The sequence below is a fragment of the Lampris incognitus genome, chromosome 11 (genome assembly GCF_029633865.1).
Source record: "Lampris incognitus isolate fLamInc1 chromosome 11, fLamInc1.hap2, whole genome shotgun sequence".
NCBI lineage: Eukaryota > Metazoa > Chordata > Actinopteri > Lampriformes > Lampridae > Lampris > Lampris incognitus.
Window position 1 is genome coordinate 1,148,859 of NC_079221.1, and position 20,860 is coordinate 1,169,718.

General features: G+C 42.6%; 1 protein-coding gene across 1 annotated transcript in view; it reads left to right on the top strand.

Moving 5' to 3' along the window:
* Positions 1 to 20,860, top strand: part of LOC130120700 (hyccin 2) — a 147,186-nt gene that overhangs the window by 59,674 nt on the left and 66,652 nt on the right. The gene's annotated exons all lie outside the window — the stretch shown is intronic.

Below are 20,860 nucleotides of genomic sequence, written 5' to 3' on the forward strand. Positions count from 1 at the left end.
GTTGTTCATGTCTTGTCAGTCGCAGGTTGTACAGTAGTTGTTCATGTCTTGTCAGTCGCAGGTTGTACAGTAGTTGTTCATGTCTTGTCAGTCGCAGGTTGTACAGTCGTTCATGTCTTGTCAGTCGCACGTTGTATAGTAGTTGTTCATGTCTTGTCAGTCACAGGTTGTATAGTAGTTGTTCATGTCTTGTCAGTCGCAGGTTGTGCAGTCGTTCATGTCTTGTCAGTCACAGGTTGTACGGTAGTTGTTCATGTCTTATCAGTCGCAGGTTGTACGGTAGTTGTTCATGTCTTGTCAGTCGCAGGTTGTACAGTAGTTGTTCATGTCTTGTCAGTCACAGGTTGTATAGTAGTTGTTCATGTCTTGTCAGTCGCAGGTTGTATATTAGTTGTTCATGTCTTGTCAGTCGCAGGTTGTATATTAGTTGTTCATGTCTTGTCAGTCGCAGGTTGTACAGTAGTTGTTCATGTCTTGTCAGTCGCAGGTTGTACAGTAGTTGTTTATGTCTTGTCAGTCGCAGGTTGTATAGTAGTTGTTCATGTCTTGTCAGTCACAGGTTGTATATTAGTTGTTCATGTCTTGTCAGTCGCAGGTTGTACAGTAGTTGTTCATGTCTTGTCAGTCACAGGTTGTATAGTAGTTGTTCATGTCTTGTCAGTCGCAGGTTGTACAGTCGTTCATGTCTTGTCAGTCGCAGGTTGTATATTAGTTGTTCATGTCTTGTCAGTCACAGGTTGTACAGTAGTTGTTCATGTCTTGTCAGTCGCATGTTGTACGGTAGTTGTTCATGTCTTGTCAGTCGCATGTTGTACGGTAGTTGTTCATGTCTTGTCAGTCGCAGGTTGTACGGTAGTTGTTCATGTCTTGTCAGTCGCAGGTTGTACGGTAGTTGTTCATGTCTTGTCAGTCGCAGGTTGTATAGTAGTTGTTCATGTCTTGTCAGTCGCAGGTTGTACAGTAGTCGTTCATGTCTTGTCAGTCGCAGGTTGTACAGTAGTTGTTCATGTCTTGTCAGTCGCAGGTTGTACGGTAGTTGTTCATGTCTTGTCAGTCGCAGGTTGTACAGTAGTTGTTCATGTCTTGTCAGTCGCAGGTTGTATATTAGTTGTTCATGTCTTGTCAGTCGCAGGTTGTATATTAGTTGTTCATGTCTTGTCAGTCGCAGGTTGTATATTAGTTGTTCATGTCTTGTCAGTCACAGGTTGTATAGTAGTTGTTCATGTCTTGTCAGTCACAGGTTGTACAGTAGTTGTTCATGTCTTGTCAGTCGCAGGTTCTATAGTGATTGTTCTTGTCTTGTCAGTCGCAGGTTGCACAGTAGTTGTTCATGTCTTGTCAGTCGCAGGTTGTACGGTAGTTGTTCATGTCTTGTCAGTCGCAGGTTGTACGGTAGTTGTTCATGTCTTGTCAGTCGCAGGTTGTATATTAGTTGTTCATGTCTTGTCAGTCGCAGGTTGTATAGTAGTTGTTCATGTCTTGTCAGTCTCAGGTTGTACGATAGTTGTTCATGTCTTGTCAGTCGCAGGTTGTACGGTAGTTGTTCATGTCTTGTCAGTCGCAGGTTGTACGGCAGTTGTTCATGTCTTGTCAGTCGCAGGTTGTACAGTAGTTGTTCATGTCTTGTCAGTCGCAGGTTGTATATTAGTTGTTCATGTCTTGTCAGTCGCAGGTTGTATATTAGTTGTTCATGTCTTGTCAGTCGCAGGTTGTATATTAGTTGTTCATGTCTTGTCAGTCGCAGGTTGTATAGTAGTTGTTCATGTCTTGTCAGTCACAGGTTGTATAGTAGTTGTTCATGTCTTGTCAGTCGCAGGTTGTATATTAGTTGTTCATGTCTTGTCAGTCACAGGTTGTATAGTAGTTGTTCATGTCTTGTCAGTCGCAGGTTGTACGGTAGTTGTTCATGTCTTGTCGGTCACAGGTTGTATAGTAGTTGTTCATGTCTTGTCAGTCGCAGGTTGTACAGTCCATCATGTCTTGTCAGTCGCACGTTGTATAGTAGTTGTTCATGTCTTGTCAGTCACAGGTTGTACAGTAGTTGTTCATGTCTTGTCAGTCGCATGTTGTACGGTAGTTGTTCATGTCTTGTCAGTCGCATGTTGTACGGTAGTTGTTCATGTCTTGTCAGTCGCAGGTTGTACGGTCGTTGTTCATGTCTTGTCAGTCGCAGGTTGTACGGTAGTTGTTCATGTCTTGTCAGTCGCAGGTTGTACAGTAGTTGTTCATGTCTTGTCAGTCGCAGGTTGTACAGTAGTTGTTCATGTCTTGTCAGTCGCAGGTTGTACAGTAGTTGTTCATGTCTTGTCAGTCGCAGGTTGTACGGTAGTTGTTCATGTCTTGTCAGTCGCAGGTTGTACAGTAGTTGTTCATGTCTTGTCAGTCGCAGGTTGTATATTAGTTGTTCATGTCTTGTCAGTCGCAGGTTGTATATTAGTTGTTCATGTCTTGTCAGTCGCAGGTTGTATATTAGTTGTTCATGTCTTGTCAGTCACAGGTTGTACAGTAGTTGTTCATGTCTTGTCAGTCGCAGGTTGTATATTAGTTGTTCATGTCTTGTCAGTCGCAGGTTGTACAGTAGTTGATTATGTCTTGTTAGTCGCAGGTTGTACGGTAGTTGTTCATGTCTTGTCAGTCGCAGGTTGTACGGCAGTTGTTCATGTCTTGTCAGTCGCAGGTTGTACAGTAGTTGTTCATGTCTTGTCAGTCGCAGGTTGTATATTAGTTGTTCATGTCTTGTCAGTCGCAGGTTGTATATTAGTTGTTCATGTCTTGTCAGTCGCAGGTTGTATATTAGTTGTTCATGTCTTGTCAGTCACAGGTTGTATAGTAGTTGTTCATGTCTTGTCAGTCACAGGTTGTATATTAGTTGTTCATGTCTTGTCAGTCGCAGGTTGTACAGTAGTTGATTATGTCTTGTTAGTCGCAGGTTGTACGGTAGTTGTTCATGTCTTGTCAGTCGCAGGTTGTACGGCAGTTGTTCATGTCTTGTCAGTCGCAGGTTGTACAGTAGTTGTTCATGTCTTGTCAGTCGCAGGTTGTATATTAGTTGTTCATGTCTTGTCAGTCGCAGGTTGTATATTAGTTGTTCATGTCTTGTCAGTCGCAGGTTGTATATTAGTTGTTCATGTCTTGTCAGTCACAGGTTGTATAGTAGTTGTTCATGTCTTGTCAGTCGCAGGTTGTATATTAGTTGTTCATGTCTTGTCAGTCACAGGTTGTATAGTAGTTGTTCATGTCTTGTCAGTCGCAGGTTGTACGGTAGTTGTTCATGTCTTGTCGGTCACAGGTTGTATAGTAGTTGTTCATGTCTTGTCAGTCGCAGGTTGTACAGTAGTTGTTCATGTCTTGTCAGTCGCACGTTGTATAGTAGTTGTTCATGTCTTGTCAGTCACAGGTTGTACAGTAGTTGTTCATGTCTTGTCAGTCACAGGTTGTACAGTAGTTGTTCATGTCTTGTCAGTCGCATGTTGTACGGTAGTTGTTCATGTCTTGTCAGTCGCAGGTTGTACAGTAGTTGTTCATGTCTTGTCAGTCGCAGGTTGTACAGTAGTTGTTCATGTCTTGTCAGTCGCAGGTTGTACGGTAGTTGTTCATGTCTTGTCAGTCGCAGGTTGTACAGTAGTTGTTCATGTCTTGTCAGTCGCAGGTTGTATATTAGTTGTTCATGTCTTGTCAGTCGCAGGTTGTATATTAGTTGTTCATGTCTTGTCAGTCGCAGGTTGTATATTAGTTGTTCATGTCTTGTCAGTCACAGGTTGTACAGTAGTTGTTCATGTCTTGTCAGTCACAGGTTGTATATTAGTTGTTCATGTCTTGTCAGTCGCAGGTTGTACAGTAGTTGATTATGTCTTGTTAGTCGCAGGTTGTACGGTAGTTGTTCATGTCTTGTCAGTCGCAGGTTGTACGGCAGTTGTTCATGTCTTGTCAGTCGCAGGTTGTACAGTAGTTGTTCATGTCTTGTCAGTCGCAGGTTGTATATTAGTTGTTCATGTCTTGTCAGTCGCAGGTTGTATATTAGTTGTTCATGTCTTGTCACTCGCAGGTTGTATATTAGTTGTTCATGTCTTGTCAGTCGCAGGTTGTATATTAGTTGTTCATGTCTTGTCAGTCACAGGTTGTATAGTAGTTGTTCATGTCTTGTCAGTCGCAGGTTGTATATTAGTTGTTCATGTCTTGTCAGTCACAGGTTGTATAGTAGTTGTTCATGTCTTGTCAGTCGCAGGTTGTACGGTAGTTGTTCATGTCTTGTCGGTCACAGGTTGTATAGTAGTTGTTCATGTCTTGTCAGTCGCAGGTTGTACAGTAGTTGTTCATGTCTTGTCAGTCGCACGTTGTATAGTAGTTGTTCATGTCTTGTCAGTCACAGGTTGTACAGTAGTTGTTCATGTCTTGTCAGTCACAGGTTGTACAGTAGTTGTTCATGTCTTGTCAGTCGCATGTTGTACGGTAGTTGTTCATGTCTTGTCAGTCGCATGTTGTACGGTAGTTGTTCATGTCTTGTCAGTCGCAGGTTGTACGGTAGTTGTTCATGTCTTGTCAGTCGCAGGTTGTACGGTAGTTGTTCATGTCTTGTCAGTCGCAGGTTGTACGGTAGTTGTTCATATCTTGTCAGTCGCAGGTTGTACAGTAGTTGTTCATGTCTTGTCAGTCGCAGGTTGTACAGTAGTTGTTCATGTCTTGTCAGTCGCAGGTTGTATATTAGTTGTTCATGTCTTGTCAGTCGCAGGTTGTATATTAGTTGTTCATGTCTTGTCAGTCGCAGGTTGTATATTAGTTGTTCATGTCTTGTCAGTCACAGGTTGTATAGTAGTTGTTCATGTCTTGTCAGTCACAGGTTGTACAGTAGTTGTTCATGTCTTGTCAGTCGCAGGTTGTATAGTGATTGTTCTTGTCTTGTCAGTCGCAGGTTGCACAGTAGTTGTTCATGTCTTGTCAGTCGCAGGTTGTACGGTAGTTGTTCATGTCTTGTCAGTCGCAGGTTGTACGGTAGTTGTTCATGTCTTGTCAGTCGCAGGTTGTATATTAGTTGTTCATGTCTTGTCAGTCGCAGGTTGTATAGTAGTTGTTCATGTCTTGTCAGTCTCAGGTTGTACAGTAGTTGTTCATGTCTCGTCAGTCGCAGGTTGTACGGTAGTTGTTCATGTCTTGTCAGTCGCATGTTGTACGGTAGTTGTTCATGTCTTGTCAGTCGCATGTTGTACGGTAGTTGTTCATGTCTTGTCAGTCGCATGTTGTACGGTAGTTGTTCATGTCTTGTCAGTCGCATGTTGTACGGTAGTTGTTCATGTCTTGTCAGTCGCAGGTGGTACGGTAGTTGTTCATGTCTTGTCAGTCACAGGTTGTACGGTAGTTGTTCATGTCTTGTCAGTCGCAGGTTGTACGGTAGTTGTTCATGTCTTGTCAGTCGCAGGTTGTACAGTAGTTGTTCATGTCTTGTCAGTCGCAGGTTGTACAGTAGTTGTTCATGTCTTGCCAGTCGCAGGTTGTATAGTAGTTGTTCATGTCTTGTCAGTCACAGGTTGTATAGTAGTTGTTCATGTCTTGTCAGTCGCAGGTTGTATATTAGTTGTTCATGTCTTGTCAGTCACAGGTTGTATAGTAGTTGTTCATGTCTTGTCAGTCGCAGGTTGTACGGTAGTTGTTCATGTCTTGTCGGTCACAGGTTGTATAGTAGTTGTTCATGTCTTGTCAGTCGCAGGTTGTACAGTCCATCATGTCTTGTCAGTCGCACGTTGTATAGTAGTTGTTCATGTCTTGTCAGTCACAGGTTGTACAGTAGTTGTTCATGTCTTGTCAGTCGCATGTTGTACGGTAGTTGTTCATGTCTTGTCAGTCGCAGGTTGTACGGTCGTTGTTCATGTCTTGTCAGTCGCAGGTTGTACGGTAGTTGTTCATGTCTTGTCAGTCGCAGGTTGTACAGTAGTTGTTCATGTCTTGTCAGTCGCAGGTTGTACAGTAGTTGTTCATGTCTTGTCAGTCGCAGGTTGTACAGTAGTTGTTCATGTCTTGTCAGTCGCAGGTTGTACGGTAGTTGTTCATGTCTTGTCAGTCGCAGGTTGTACAGTAGTTGTTCATGTCTTGTCAGTCGCAGGTTGTATATTAGTTGTTCATGTCTTGTCAGTCGCAGGTTGTATATTAGTTGTTCATGTCTTGTCAGTCGCAGGTTGTATATTAGTTGTTCATGTCTTGTCAGTCACAGGTTGTACAGTAGTTGTTCATGTCTTGTCAGTCACAGGTTGTATATTAGTTGTTCATGTCTTGTCAGTCGCAGGTTGTACAGTAGTTGATTATGTCTTGTTAGTCGCAGGTTGTACGGTAGTTGTTCATGTCTTGTCAGTCGCAGGTTGTACGGCAGTTGTTCATGTCTTGTCAGTCGCAGGTTGTACAGTAGTTGTTCATGTCTTGTCAGTCGCAGGTTGTATATTAGTTGTTCATGTCTTGTCAGTCGCAGGTTGTATATTAGTTGTTCATGTCTTGTCACTCGCAGGTTGTATATTAGTTGTTCATGTCTTGTCAGTCGCAGGTTGTATATTAGTTGTTCATGTCTTGTCAGTCACAGGTTGTATAGTAGTTGTTCATGTCTTGTCAGTCGCAGGTTGTATATTAGTTGTTCATGTCTTGTCAGTCACAGGTTGTATAGTAGTTGTTTATGTCTTGTCAGTCGCAGGTTGTACGGTAGTTGTTCATGTCTTGTCGGTCACAGGTTGTATAGTAGTTGTTCATGTCTTGTCAGTCGCAGGTTGTACAGTAGTTGTTCATGTCTTGTCAGTCGCACGTTGTATAGTAGTTGTTCATGTCTTGTCAGTCACAGGTTGTACAGTAGTTGTTCATGTCTTGTCAGTCACAGGTTGTACAGTAGTTGTTCATGTCTTGTCAGTCGCATGTTGTACGGTAGTTGTTCATGTCTTGTCAGTCGCAGGTTGTACAGTAGTTGTTCATGTCTTGTCAGTCGCAGGTTGTACAGTAGTTGTTCATGTCTTGTCAGTCGCAGGTTGTACGGTAGTTGTTCATGTCTTGTCAGTCGCAGGTTGTACAGTAGTTGTTCATGTCTTGTCAGTCGCAGGTTGTATATTAGTTGTTCATGTCTTGTCAGTCGCAGGTTGTATATTAGTTGTTCATGTCTTGTCAGTCGCAGGTTGTATATTAGTTGTTCATGTCTTGTCAGTCACAGGTTGTACAGTAGTTGTTCATGTCTTGTCAGTCACAGGTTGTATATTAGTTGTTCATGTCTTGTCAGTCGCAGGTTGTACAGTAGTTGATTATGTCTTGTTAGTCGCAGGTTGTACGGTAGTTGTTCATGTCTTGTCAGTCGCAGGTTGTACGGCAGTTGTTCATGTCTTGTCAGTCGCAGGTTGTACAGTAGTTGTTCATGTCTTGTCAGTCGCAGGTTGTATATTAGTTGTTCATGTCTTGTCAGTCGCAGGTTGTATATTAGTTGTTCATGTCTTGTCACTCGCAGGTTGTATATTAGTTGTTCATGTCTTGTCAGTCGCAGGTTGTATATTAGTTGTTCATGTCTTGTCAGTCACAGGTTGTATAGTAGTTGTTCATGTCTTGTCAGTCGCAGGTTGTATATTAGTTGTTCATGTCTTGTCAGTCACAGGTTGTATAGTAGTTGTTCATGTCTTGTCAGTCGCAGGTTGTACGGTAGTTGTTCATGTCTTGTCGGTCACAGGTTGTATAGTAGTTGTTCATGTCTTGTCAGTCGCAGGTTGTACAGTAGTTGTTCATGTCTTGTCAGTCGCACGTTGTATAGTAGTTGTTCATGTCTTGTCAGTCACAGGTTGTACAGTAGTTGTTCATGTCTTGTCAGTCACAGGTTGTACAGTAGTTGTTCATGTCTTGTCAGTCGCATGTTGTACGGTAGTTGTTCATGTCTTGTCAGTCGCATGTTGTACGGTAGTTGTTCATGTCTTGTCAGTCGCAGGTTGTACGGTAGTTGTTCATATCTTGTCAGTCGCAGGTTGTACAGTAGTTGTTCATGTCTTGTCAGTCGCAGGTTGTACAGTAGTTGTTCATGTCTTGTCAGTCGCAGGTTGTATATTAGTTGTTCATGTCTTGTCAGTCGCAGGTTGTATATTAGTTGTTCATGTCTTGTCAGTCACAGGTTGTATAGTAGTTGTTCATGTCTTGTCAGTCACAGGTTGTACAGTAGTTGTTCATGTCTTGTCAGTCGCAGGTTGTATAGTGATTGTTCTTGTCTTGTCAGTCGCAGGTTGCACAGTAGTTGTTCATGTCTTGTCAGTCGCAGGTTGTACGGTAGTTGTTCATGTCTTGTCAGTCGCAGGTTGTACGGTAGTTGTTCATGTCTTGTCAGTCGCAGGTTGTATATTAGTTGTTCATGTCTTGTCAGTCGCAGGTTGTATAGTAGTTGTTCATGTCTTGTCAGTCTCAGGTTGTACAGTAGTTGTTCATGTCTCGTCAGTCGCAGGTTGTACGGTAGTTGTTCATGTCTTGTCAGTCGCATGTTGTACGGTAGTTGTTCATGTCTTGTCAGTCGCATGTTGTACGGTAGTTGTTCATGTCTTGTCAGTCGCAGGTTGTACGGTAGTTGTTCATATCTTGTCAGTCGCAGGTTGTACAGTAGTTGTTCATGTCTTGTCAGTCGCAGGTTGTACAGTAGTTGTTCATGTCTTGTCAGTCGCAGGTTGTATATTAGTTGTTCATGTCTTGTCAGTCGCAGGTTGTATATTAGTTGTTCATGTCTTGTCAGTCACAGGTTGTATAGTAGTTGTTCATGTCTTGTCAGTCACAGGTTGTACAGTAGTTGTTCATGTCTTGTCAGTCGCAGGTTGTATAGTGATTGTTCTTGTCTTGTCAGTCGCAGGTTGCACAGTAGTTGTTCATGTCTTGTCAGTCGCAGGTTGTACGGTAGTTGTTCATGTCTTGTCAGTCGCAGGTTGTACGGTAGTTGTTCATGTCTTGTCAGTCGCAGGTTGCATATTAGTTGTTCATGTCTTGTCAGTCGCAGGTTGTATAGTAGTTGTTCATGTCTTGTCAGTCTCAGGTTGTACAGTAGTTGTTCATGTCTCGTCAGTCGCAGGTTGTACGGTAGTTGTTCATGTCTTGTCAGTCGCATGTTGTACGGTAGTTGTTCATGTCTTGTCAGTCGCATGTTGTACGGTAGTTGTTCATGTCTTGTCAGTCGCAGGTTGTACGGTAGTTGTTCATGTCTTGTCAGTCGCAGGTTGTACGGTAGTTGTTCATGTCTTGTCAGTCGCAGGTTGTACGGTAGTTGTTCATGTCTTGTCAGTCGCAGGTTGTACAGTAGTTGTTCATGTCTTGTCAGTCGCAGGTTGTACGGTAGTTGTTCATGTCTTGTCAGTCGCAGGTTGTACGGTAGTTGTTCATGTCTTGTCAGTCGCAGGTTGTACGGTAGTTGTTCATGTCTTGTCAGTCGCAGGTTGTACAGTAGTTGTTCATGTCTTGTCAGTCGCAGGTTGTACAGTAGTTGTTCATGTTTTGCCAGTTGCAGGTTGTACAGTAGTTGTTCATGTGTTGTCAGTCGCAGGTTGTACGGTAGTTGTTCATGTCTTGTCAGTCGCAGGTTTTACAGTAGTTGTTCATGTCTTGTCAGTCGCAGGTTGTATATTAGTTGTTCATGTCTTGTCAGTCGCAGGTTGTATATTAGTTGTTCATGTCTTGTCAGTCGCAGGTTGTATATTAGTTGTTCATGTCTTGTCAGTCGCAGGTTGTGCAGTAGTTGTTTATGTCTTGTCAGTCGCAGGTTGTACGGTAGTTGTTCATGTCTTGTCAGTCGCAGGTTGTACAGTAGTTGTTCATGTCTTGTCAGTCGCAGGTTGTATATTAGTTGTTCATGTCTTGTCAGTCGCAGGTTGTATATTAGTTTTTCATGTCTTGTCACTCGCAGGTTGTATATTAGTTGTTCATGTCTTGTCAGTCACAGGTTGTACAGTAGTTGTTCATGTCTTGTCAGTCGCAGGTTGTATATTAGTTGTTCATGTCTTGTCAGTCACAGGTTGTATATTAGTTGTTCATGTCTTGTCAGTCGCAGGTTGTATATTAGTTGTTCATGTCTTGTCAGTCACAGGTTGTATAGTAGTTGTTCATGTCTTGTCAGTCGCAGGTTGTACGGTAGTTGTTCATGTCTTGTCGGTCACAGGTTGTATAGTAGTTGTTCATGTCTTGTCAGTCGCAGGTTGTACAGTCGTTCATGTCTTGTCAGTCGCACGTTTTATAGTAGTTGTTCATGTCTTGTCAGTCACAGGTTGTACAGTATTGTTCATGTCTTGTCAGTCACAGGTTGTACAGTAGTTGTTCATGTCTTGTCAGTCGCATGTTGTACGGTAGTTGTTCATGTCTTGTCAGTCGCAGGTTGTACGGTAGTTGTTCATATCTTGTCAGTCGCAGGTTGTACAGTCGTTCATGTCTTGTCAGTCGCACGTTGTATAGTAGTCGTTCATGTCTTGTCAGTCACAGGTTGTACAGTAGTTGTTCATGTCTTTTCAGTCACATGTTGTACAGTAGTTGTTCATGTCTTGTCAGTCGCATGTTGTACGGTAGTTGTTCATGTCTTGTCAGTCGCAGGTTGTACGGTAGTTGTTCATGTCTTGTCAGTCGCATGTTGTACGGTAGTTGTTCATGTCTTGTAAGTCGCAGGTTGTACGGTAGTTGTTCATGTCTTGTCAGTCGCAGGTTGTACGGTAGTTGTTCATGTCTTGTCAGTCGCAGGTTGTACGGTAGTTGTTCATGTCTTGTCAGTCGCAGGTTGTACGGTAGTTGTTCATGTCTTGTCAGTCGCAGGTTGTATATTAGTTGTTCATGTCTTGTCAGTCGCAGGTTGTATATTAGTTGTTCATGTCTTGTCAGTCACAGGTTGTATAGTAGTTGTTCATGTCTTGTCAGTCGCAGGTTGTACAGTAGTTGTTCATGTCTTGTCAGTCGCAGGTTGTATATTAGTTGTTCATGTCTTGTCAGTCGCAGGTTGTATATTAGTTGTTCATGTCTTGTCAGTCGCAGGTTGTATATTAGTTGTTCATGTCTTGTCAGTCACAGGTTGTATAGTAGTTGTTCATGTCTTGTCAGTCACAGGTTGTACAGTAGTTGTTCATGTCTTGTCAGTCGCAGGTTGTATAGTGATTGTTCTTGTCTTGTCAGTCGCAGGTTGCACAGTAGTTGTTCATGTCTTGTCAGTCGCAGGTTGTACAGTAGTTGTTCATGTCTTGTCAGTCGCAGGTTGTACGGTAGTTGTTCATGTCTTGTCAGTCGCAGGTTGTATATTAGTTGTTCATGTCTTGTCAGTCGCAGGTTGTATAGTAGTTGTTCATGTCTTGTCAGTCGCAGGTTGTATAGTAGTTGTTCATGTCTTGTCAGTCTCAGGTTGTACAGTAGTTGTTCATGTCTCGTCAGTCGCAGGTTGTACGGTAGTTGTTCATGTCTTGTCAGTCGCATGTTGTACGGTAGTTGTTCATGTCTTGTCAGTCGCATGTTGTACGGTAGTTGTTCATGTCTTGTCAGTCGCATGTTGTACGGTAGTTGTTCATGTCTTGTCAGTCGCATGTTGTACGGTAGTTGTTCATGTCTTGTCAGTCGCAGGTGGTACGGTAGTTGTTCATGTCTTGTCAGTCGCAGGTTGTACGGTAGTTGTTCATGTCTTGTCAGTCGCAGGTTGTACGGTAGTTGTTCATGTCTTGTCAGTCGCAGGTTGTACAGTAGTTGTTCATGTCTTGTCAGTCGCAGGTTGTACAGTAGTTGTTCATGTCTTGCCAGTCGCAGGTTGTATAGTAGTTGTTCATGTCTTGTCAGTCACAGGTTGTATAGTAGTTGTTCATGTCTTGTCAGTCGCAGGTTGTATATTAGTTGTTCATGTCTTGTCAGTCACAGGTTGTATAGTAGTTGTTCATGTCTTGTCAGTCGCAGGTTGTACGGTAGTTGTTCATGTCTTGTCGGTCACAGGTTGTATAGTAGTTGTTCATGTCTTGTCAGTCGCAGGTTGTACAGTCCATCATGTCTTGTCAGTCGCACGTTGTATAGTAGTTGTTCATGTCTTGTCAGTCACAGGTTGTACAGTAGTTGTTCATGTCTTGTCAGTCGCATGTTGTACGGTAGTTGTTCATGTCTTGTCAGTCGCATGTTGTACGGTAGTTGTTCATGTCTTGTCAGTCGCAAGTTGTACGGTCGTTGTTCATGTCTTGTCAGTCGCAGGTTGTACGGTAGTTGTTCATGTCTTGTCAGTCGCAGGTTGTACAGTAGTTGTTCATGTCTTGTCAGTCGCAGGTTGTACAGTAGTTGTTCATGTCTTGTCAGTCGCAGGTTGTACAGTAGTTGTTCATGTCTTGTCAGTCGCAGGTTGTACGGTAGTTGTTCATGTCTTGTCAGTCGCAGGTTGTACAGTAGTTGTTCATGTCTTGTCAGTCGCAGGTTGTATATTAGTTGTTCATGTCTTGTCAGTCGCAGGTTGTATATTAGTTGTTCATGTCTTGTCAGTCGCAGGTTGTATATTAGTTGTTCATGTCTTGTCAGTCACAGGTTGTACAGTAGTTGTTCATGTCTTGTCAGTCACAGGTTGTATATTAGTTGTTCATGTCTTGTCAGTCGCAGGTTGTACAGTAGTTGATTATGTCTTGTTAGTCGCAGGTTGTACGGTAGTTGTTCATGTCTTGTCAGTCGCAGGTTGTACGGTAGTTGTTCATGTCTTGTCAGTCGCAGGTTGTACAGTAGTTGTTCATGTCTTGTCAGTCGCAGGTTGTATATTAGTTGTTCATGTCTTGTCAGTCGCAGGTTGTATATTAGTTGTTCATGTCTTGTCACTCGCAGGTTGTATATTAGTTGTTCATGTCTTGTCAGTCGCAGGTTGTATATTAGTTGTTCATGTCTTGTCAGTCACAGGTTGTATAGTAGTTGTTCATGTCTTGTCAGTCGCAGGTTGTATATTAGTTGTTCATGTCTTGTCAGTCACAGGTTGTATAGTAGTTGTTCATGTCTTGTCAGTCGCAGGTTGTACGGTAGTTGTTCATGTCTTGTCGGTCACAGGTTGTATAGTAGTTGTTCATGTCTTGTCAGTCGCAGGTTGTACAGTAGTTGTTCATGTCTTGTCAGTCGCACGTTGTATAGTAGTTGTTCATGTCTTGTCAGTCACAGGTTGTACAGTAGTTGTTCATGTCTTGTCAGTCACAGGTTGTACAGTAGTTGTTCATGTCTTGTCAGTCGCATGTTGTACGGTAGTTGTTCATGTCTTGTCAGTCGCAGGTTGTACAGTAGTTGTTCATGTCTTGTCAGTCGCAGGTTGTACAGTAGTTGTTCATGTCTTGTCAGTCGCAGGTTGTACAGTAGTTGTTCATGTCTTGTCAGTCGCAGGTTGTATATTAGTTGTTCATGTCTTGTCAGTCGCAGGTTGTATATTAGTTGTTCATGTCTTGTCAGTCGCAGGTTGTATATTAGTTGTTCATGTCTTGTCAGTCACAGGTTGTACAGTAGTTGTTCATGTCTTGTCAGTCACAGGTTGTATATTAGTTGTTCATGTCTTGTCAGTCGCAGGTTGTACAGTAGTTGATTATGTCTTGTTAGTCGCAGGTTGTACGGTAGTTGTTCATGTCTTGTCAGTCGCAGGTTGTACGGCAGTTGTTCATGTCTTGTCAGTCGCAGGTTGTACAGTAGTTGTTCATGTCTTGTCAGTCGCAGGTTGTATATTAGTTGTTCATGTCTTGTCAGTCGCAGGTTGTATATTAGTTGTTCATGTCTTGTCACTCGCAGGTTGTATATTAGTTGTTCATGTCTTGTCAGTCGCAGGTTGTATATTAGTTGTTCATGTCTTGTCAGTCACAGGTTGTATAGTAGTTGTTCATGTCTTGTCAGTCGCAGGTTGTATATTAGTTGTTCATGTCTTGTCAGTCACAGGTTGTATAGTAGTTGTTCATGTCTTGTCAGTCGCAGGTTGTACGGTAGTTGTTCATGTCTTGTCGGTCACAGGTTGTATAGTAGTTGTTCATGTCTTGTCAGTCGCAGGTTGTACAGTAGTTGTTCATGTCTTGTCAGTCGCACGTTGTATAGTAGTTGTTCATGTCTTGTCAGTCACAGGTTGTACAGTAGTTGTTCATGTCTTGTCAGTCACAGGTTGTACAGTAGTTGTTCATGTCTTGTCAGTCGCATGTTGTACGGTAGTTGTTCATGTCTTGTCAGTCGCATGTTGTACGGTAGTTGTTCATGTCTTGTCAGTCGCAGGTTGTACGGTAGTTGTTCATGTCTTGTCAGTCGCAGGTTGTACGGTAGTTGTTCATGTCTTGTCAGTCGCAGGTTGTACGGTAGTTGTTCATATCTTGTCAGTCGCAGGTTGTACAGTAGTTGTTCATGTCTTGTCAGTCGCAGGTTTTATATTAGTTGTTCATGTCTTGTCAGTCGCAGGTTGTATATTAGTTGTTCATGTCTTGTCAGTCGCAGGTTGTATATTAGTTGTTCATGTCTTGTCAGTCACAGGTTGTATAGTAGTTGTTCATGTCTTGTCAGTCACAGGTTGTACAGTAGTTGTTCATGTCTTGTCAGTCGCAGGTTGTATAGTGATTGTTCTTGTCTTGTCAGTCGCAGGTTGCACAGTAGTTGTTCATGTCTTGTCAGTCGCAGGTTGTACGGTAGTTGTTCATGTCTTGTCAGTCGCAGGTTGTACAGTAGTTGTTCATGTCTTGTCAGTCGCAGGTTGTACATTAGTTGTTCATGTCTTGTCAGTCGCAGGTTGTACAGTAGTTGTTCATGTCTTGTCAGTCGCAGGTTGTACGGTAGTTGTTCATGTCTTGTCAGTCGCAGGTTGTACAGTAGTTGTTCATGTCTTGTCAGTCGCAGGTTGTATATTAGTTGTTCATGTCTTGTCAGTCGCAGGTTGTATATTAGTTGTTCATGTCTTGTCAGTCGCAGGTTGTATATTAGTTGTTCATGTCTTGTCAGTCGCAGGTTGTACAGTAGTTGTTCATGTCTTGTCAGTCGCACGTTGTATAGTAGTTGTTCATGTCTTGTCAGTCACAGGTTGTACAGTAGTTGTTCATGTCTTGTCAGTCACAGGTTGTACAGTAGTTGTTCATGTCTTGTCAGTCGCATGTTGTACGGTAGTTGTTCATGTCTTGTCAGTCGCATGTTGTACGGTAGTTGTTCATGTCTTGTCAGTCGCAGGTTGTACGGTAGTTGTTCATGTCTTGTCAGTCGCAGGTTGTACGGTAGTTGTTCATGTCTTGTCAGTCGCAGGTTGTACGGTAGTTGTTCATATCTTGTCAGTCGCAGGTTGTACAGTAGTTGTTCATGTCTTGTCAGTCGCAGGTTGTACAGTAGTTGTTCATGTCTTGTCAGTCGCAGGTTTTATATTAGTTGTTCATGTCTTGTCAGTCGCAGGTTGTATATTAGTTGTTCATGTCTTGTCAGTCACAGGTTGTATAGTAGTTGTTCATGTCTTGTCAGTCACAGGTTGTACAGTAGTTGTTCATGTCTTGTCAGTCGCAGGTTGTATAGTGATTGTTCTTGTCTTGTCAGTCGCAGGTTGCACAGTAGTTGTTCATGTCTTGTCAGTCGCAGGTTGTACGGTAGTTGTTCATGTCTTGTCAGTCGCAGGTTGTACGGTAGTTGTTCATGTCTTGTCAGTCGCAGGTTGTATATTAGTTGTTCATGTCTTGTCAGTCGCAGGTTGTATAGTAGTTGTTCATGTCTTGTCAGTCTCAGGTTGTACAGTAGTTGTTCATGTCTCGTCAGTCGCAGGTTGTACGGTAGTTGTTCATGTCTTGTCAGTCGCATGTTGTACGGTAGTTGTTCATGTCTTGTCAGTCGCATGTTGTACGGTAGTTGTTCATGTCTTGTCAGTCGCATGTTGTACGGTAGTTGTTCATGTCTTGTCAGTCGCATGTTGTACGGTAGTTGTTCATGTCTTGTCAGTCGCAGGTGGTACGGTAGTTGTTCATGTCTTGTCAGTCGCAGGTTGTACGGTAGTTGTTCATGTCTTGTCAGTCGCAGGTTGTACGGTAGTTGTTCATGTCTTGTCAGTCGCAGGTTGTACAGTAGTTGTTCATGTCTTGTCAGTCGCAGGTTGTACAGTAGTTGTTCATGTCTTGCCAGTTGCAGGTTGTACAGTAGTTGTTCATGTGTTGTCAGTCGCAGGTTGTACGGTAGTTGTTCATGTCTTGTCAGTCGCAGGTTTTACAGTAGTTGTTCATGTCTTGTCAGTCGCAGGTTGTATATTAGTTGTTCATGTCTTGTCAGTCGCAGGTTGTATATTAGTTGTTCATGTCTTGTCAGTCGCAGGTTGTATATTAGTTGTTCATGTCTTGTCAGTCGCAGGTTGTGCAGTAGTTGTTTATGTCTTGTCAGTCGCAGGTTGTACGGTAGTTGTTCATGTCTTTTCAGTCGCAGGTTGTACGGCAGTTGTTCATGTCTTGTCAGTCGCAGGTTGTACAGTAGTTGTTCATGTCTTGTCAGTCGCAGGTTGTATATTAGTTGTTCATGTCTTGTCAGTCGCAGGTTGTATATTAGTTTTTCATGTCTTGTCACTCGCAGGTTGTATATTAGTTGTTCATGTCTTGTCAGTCACAGGTTGTACAGTAGTTGTTCATGTCTTGTCAGTCGCAGGTTGTATATTAGTTGTTCATGTCTTGTCAGTCACAGGTTGTATATTAGTTGTTCATGTCTTGTCAGTCGCAGGTTGTATATTAGTTGTTCATGTCTTGTCAGTCACAGGTTGTATAGTAGTTGTTCATGTCTTGTCAGTCGCAGGTTGTACGGTAGTTGTTCATGTCTTGTCGGTCACAGGTTGTATAGTAGTTGTTCATGTCTTGTCAGTCGCAGGTTGTACAGTCGTTCATGTCTTGTCAGTCGCACGTTGTATAGTAGTTGTTCATGTCTTGTCAGTCACAGGTTGTACAGTAGTTGTTCATGTCTTGTCAGTCACAGGTTGTACAGTAGTTGTTCATGTCTTGTCAGTCGCATGTTGTACGGTAGTTGTTCATGTCTTGTCAGTCGTAGGTTGTACGGTAGTTGTTCATGTCTTTTCAGTCGCAGGTTGTACAGTCGTTCATGTCTTGTCAGTCGCACGTTGTATAGTAGTCGTTCATGTCTTGTCAGTCACAGGTTGTACAGTAGTTGTTCATGTCTTTTCAGTCACAGGTTGTACAGTAGTTGTTCATGTCTTGTCAGTCGCATGTTGTACGGTAGTTGTTCATGTCTTGTCAGTCGCAGGTTGTACGGTAGTTGTTCATGTCTTGTCAGTCGCATGTTGTACGGTAGTTGTTCATGTCTTGTAAGTCGCAGGTTGTACGGTAGTTGTTCATGTCTTGTCAGTCGCAGGTTGTACGGTAGTTGTTCATGTCTTGTCAGTCGCAGGTTGTACGGTAGTTGTTCATGTCTTGTCAGTCGCAGGTTGTACGGTAGTTGTTCATGTCTTGTCAGTCGCAGGTTGTATATTAGTTGTTCATGTCTTGTCAGTCGCAGGTTGTATATTAGTTGTTCATGTCTTGTCAGTCACAGGTTGTATAGTAGTTGTTCATGTCTTGTCAGTCACAGGTTGTACAGTAGTTGTTCATGTCTTGTCAGTCGCAGGTTGTATATTAGTTGTTCATGTCTTGTCAGTCGCAGGTTGTATATTAGTTGTTCATGTCTTGTCAGTCGCAGGTTGTATATTAGTTGTTCATGTCTTGTCAGTCACAGGTTGTATAGTAGTTGTTCATGTCTTGTCAGTCACAGGTTGTACAGTAGTTGTTCATGTCTTGTCAGTCGCAGGTTGTATAGTGATTGTTCTTGTCTTGTCAGTCGCAGGTTGCACAGTAGTTGTTCATGTCTTGTCAGTCGCAGGTTGTACAGTAGTTGTTCATGTCTTGTCAGTCGCAGGTTGTACGGTAGTTGTTCATGTCTTGTCAGTCGCAGGTTGTATATTAGTTGTTCATGTCTTGTCAGTCGCAGGTTGTATAGTAGTTGTTCATGTCTTGTCAGTCTCAGGTTGTACAGTAGTTGTTCATGTCTCGTCAGTCGCAGGTTGTACGGTAGTTGTTCATGTCTTGTCAGTCGCATGTTGTACGGTAGTTGTTCATGTCTTTTCAGTCGCAGGTTGTATATTAGTTGTTCATGTCTTGTCAGTCGCAGGTTGTACAGTAGTTGTTCATGTCTTGTCAGTCGCAGGTTGTATATTAGTTGTTCATGTCTTGTCAGTCGCAGGTTGTATATTAGTTGTTCACGTCTTGTCAGTCGCAGGTTGTATATTAGTTGTTCATGTCTTGTCAGTCGCAGGTTGTATATTAGTTGTTCATGTCTTGTCAGTCGCAGGTTGTATATTAGTTGTTCATGTCTTGTCAGTCACAGGTTGTATATTAGTTGTTCATGTCTTGTCAGTCACAGGTTGTACAGTAGTTGTTCATGTCTTGTCAGTCGCAGGTTCTATAGTAGTTGTTCATGTCTTGTCAGTCACAGGTTGTACAGTAGTTGTTCATGTCTTGTCAGTCGCAGGTTGTATAGTGATTGTTCTTGTCTTGTCAGTCGCAGGTTGTACGGTAGTTGTTCATGTCTTGTCAGTCGCAGGTTGTCTATTAGTTGTTCATGTCTTGTCAGTTGCAGGTTGTATAGTAGTTGTTCATGACTTGTCAGTCTCAGGTTGTACAGTAGTTGTTCATGTCTCGTCAGTCGCAGGTTATACGGTAGTTGTTCATGTCTTGTCAGTCGCATGTTGTACGGTAGTTGTTCATTTCTTGTCAGTCGCAGGTTGTACGGTAGTTGTTCATGTCTTGTCAGTCACAGGTTGTATATTAGTTGTTCATGTCTTGTCAGTCACAGGTTGTATAGTAGTTGTTCATGTCTTGTCAGTCGCAGGTTGTATATTAGTTCTTCATGTCTTGTCAGTCACAGGTTGTACAGTAGTTGTTCATGTCTTGTCAGTCGCAGGTTGTACGGTAGTTGTTCATGTCTTGTCGGTAACAGGTTGTATAGTAGTTGTTCATGTCTTGTCAGTCGCAGGTTGTACGGTAGTTGTTCATGTCTTGTCAGTCGCAGGTTGTATAGTAGTTGTTCATGTCTTGTCAGTCGCAGGTTGTACAGTAGTTGTTCATGTCTTGTCAGTCGCATGTTGTATATTAGTTGTTCATGTCTTGTCAGTCGCATGTTGTACGGTAGTTGTTCATGTCTTGTCAGTCGCATGTTGTACAGTAGTTGTTCATGTCTTGTCAGTCGCAGGTTGTACAGTAGTTGTTCATGTCTTGTCAGTCGCAGGTTGTACGGTAGTTGTTCATGTCTTGTCAGTCGCAGGTTGTATATTAGTTGTTTATGTCTTGTCAGTCGCAGGTTGTATAGTAGTTGTTTATGTGTTGTCAGTCGCAGGTTGTATAGTAGTTGTTCATGTCTTGTCAGTCGCAGGTTGTATATTAGTTGTTCATGTCTTGTCAGTCGCAGGTTGTATATTAGTTGTTCATGTCTTGTCAGTCACAGGTTGTATAGTAGTTGTTCATGTCTTCTCAGTCGCAGGTTGTACGGTAGTTGTTCATGTCTTGTCAGTCGCAGGTTGTACAGTAGTTGTTCATGTCTTGTCAGTCGCAGGTTGTACAGTAGTTGTTCATGTCTTGTCAGTCACAGGTTGTACAGTAGTTGTTCATGTCTTGTCAGTCGCAGATTGTACGGTAGTTGTTCATGTCTTGTCAGTCGCAGGTTGTACAGTAGTTGTTCATGTCTTGTCAGTCGCAGGTTGTATATTAGTTGTTCATGTCTTGTCAGTCGCAGGTTGTCTATTAGTTGTTCATGTCTTGTCAGTTGCAGGTTGTATAGTAGTTGTTCATGACTTGTCAGTCTCAGGTTGTACAGTAGTTGTTCATGTCTCGTCAGTCGCAGGTTATACGGTAGTTGTTCATGTCTTGTCAGTCGCATGTTGTACGGTAGTTGTTCATTTCTTGTCAGTCGCAGGTTGTACGGTAGTTGTTCATGTCTTGTCAGTCACAGGTTGTATATTAGTTGTTCATGTCTTGTCAGTCACAGGTTGTATAGTAGTTGTTCATGTCTTGTCAGTCGCAGGTTGTATATTAGTTCTTCATGTCTTGTCAGTCACAGGTTGTACAGTAGTTGTTCATGTCTTGTCAGTCGCAGGTTGTACGGTAGTTGTTCATGTCTTGTCGGTAACAGGTTGTATAGTAGTTGTTCATGTCTTGTCAGTCGCAGGTTGTACGGTAGTTGTTCATGTCTTGTCAGTCGCAGGTTGTATAGTAGTTGTTCATGTCTTGTCAGTCGCAGGTTGTACAGTAGTTGTTCATGTCTTGTCAGTCGCATGTTGTATATTAGTTGTTCATGTCTTGTCAGTCGCATGTTGTACGGTAGTTGTTCATGTCTTGTCAGTCGCATGTTGTACGGTAGTTGTTCATGTCTTGTCAGTCATAGGTTGTACGGTAGTTGTTCATGTCTTGTCAGTCGCAGGTTGTACAGTAGTTGTTCATGTCTTGTCAGTCGCAGGTTGTACAGTAGTTGTTCATGTCTTGTCAGTCGCAGGTTGTACAGTAGTTGTTCATGTCTTGTCAGTCGCAGGTTGTACGGTAGTTGTTCATGTCTTGTCAGTCGCAGGTTGTATATTAGTTGTTTATGTCTTGTCAGTCGCAGGTTGTATAGTAGTTGTTTATGTGTTGTCAGTCGCAGGTTGTATAGTAGTTGTTCATGTCTTGTCAGTCGCAGGTTGTATATTAGTTGTTCATGTCTTGTCAGTCGCAGGTTGTATATTAGTTGTTCATGTCTTGTCAGTCACAGGTTGTATAGTAGTTGTTCATGTCTTCTCAGTCGCAGGTTGTACGGTAGTTGTTCATGTCTTGTCAGTCGCAGGTTGTACAGTAGTTGTTCATGTCTTGTCAGTCGCAGGTTGTACAGTAGTTGTTCATGTCTTGTCAGTCACAGGTTGTACAGTAGTTGTTCATGT